The sequence below is a fragment of the Vombatus ursinus genome, unplaced genomic scaffold, assembly GCF_900497805.2.
Source record: "Vombatus ursinus unplaced genomic scaffold, bare-nosed wombat genome assembly UNPS02001442.1, whole genome shotgun sequence".
Taxonomy (NCBI): domain Eukaryota; kingdom Metazoa; phylum Chordata; class Mammalia; order Diprotodontia; family Vombatidae; genus Vombatus; species Vombatus ursinus.
In genome coordinates this window covers 1-1,518 of record NW_020941220.1, presented here as the reverse complement: position 1 = coordinate 1,518, position 1,518 = coordinate 1, and the positions used below count along the sequence as shown (strand labels likewise).

At 36.5% G+C, this 1,518-nt stretch overlaps 1 pseudogene; it reads left to right on the top strand.

The window, feature by feature from the left end:
• Positions 1-7: 7 nt before the first annotated feature.
• On the top strand, positions 8-708 carry LOC114047909 (annotated as a pseudogene).
• Positions 709-1,518: the final 810 nt, after the last annotated feature.

Below are 1,518 nucleotides of genomic sequence, written 5' to 3'. Positions count from 1 at the left end.
GCTTTTGTAAAGTGGCGTCTGAGGAGACCCCGGGACTCGCCATGGACAACGAAAAGCCAGAGGAACGCATGGAGACTGAAAACAATGGCCGCATTATTTTGAAGGTGGCAGGGCAAGATGGTTCGGTGGTGCAGTTTAAGATTAAGAAGTACACATCACTTGGTAAACTAATGAAAGCCTATTGTCAACGACAGGGTTTGTCAATGGGGCAGATCAGGTTCCGATTTGATGGGCAACCAATCAATACAACAGACACAGCTGAAAAGTTGGAAATGGAGGATGAAGATATAATTGATGTATTCCAGCAGCAGACAAGAGGCCCTTACTAAAAAGAAAACATGCAACTCTGCTCCAGAACTGTGCTCCATAGGAAAACAATACATTCACAATTAGAAAACCAAGATTTGGTTCATCCACATCCTGACTATGGCAGTATAGTTTTCTCTCTTCTTTGATTCCCTTCCCCCATTCCTTTATTGTACATAAAGTAACTGGTGTATGTGCACAGGCATAATGCCTATTTTTTTTTAACTAAATGGCCGATGGTATGTTATGATCAACATCAAATGGAGATGGGGAGGGAGAAAAAACAAACTGGTTCTGTGAAAATATCCCTTTTCTCCATTAGTGGCATGCACATTCAACTTTTATCTTTATATTCCAGTAAGTTATTTTGCTCTCACTGTTTAACAAAAAAAAAAAAAAAAACCCACAAAAAAATCCTCGCATACCTTGTTTGATTGGATACTTCCAATGTTTTTCTTTTATCATTGTAAAACCAAGTACTATTTTGTAACTGTTTTGTACGTAGCTGTTACATGTAGGGCAATCTCTGTCTCTCAGTACGGATAAATTGCTGTAAAAAAATTGATCCTAGATAGTTTTCCCTTCAAGTCAAACATCTTGTTGTTGAAATAAACTTCTTGTTTAAAATAAAAAAGGAGATTTATCACTCTATTAATTAGAATTCTAATAGCTTTCAAAATCTTTTTTTTCCCTATAAATGTTGCTGTGTAAATTGTTCTAGTTCTGCTCACTTCACTCTTCATCACAATATAGTTGTCTGCCCATTTTCCTTTGGAACTGTCCGTTTTGTCATGTTGCCTGGCAAAATAATATTCCATGATATTCTTTTGCAACAGTTTGTTTATACCTCCTCTATTAGGTGGCCACCTCCTTAATGTCTAGTTTGAGACTACTCTGAAAAGAGGTGCTCTAAATAATTTGCTTATATGAGGACTCCTTTTGCAATAGACCTAGTACTGTTGGTTCAAAATAAAGTCACATTTTAGGGTTTTGCTTTTCAGACTTGCAAGAACAATTCACATCTCCATTAATGATACATTTATATGCCTATTTTCCCCTAATTCTTCAAACCTTTTGTTTCTTCTTTGTTTATGCTTATTCCCTCATTTGGGCTTACTTATCTCATTGCTTTTGCTAGCATTTCTGGGACTATATTGAACAGGACAGATGTTTCTGGTGTATAAATCCATATCCACACATCCCTCTTTTTTT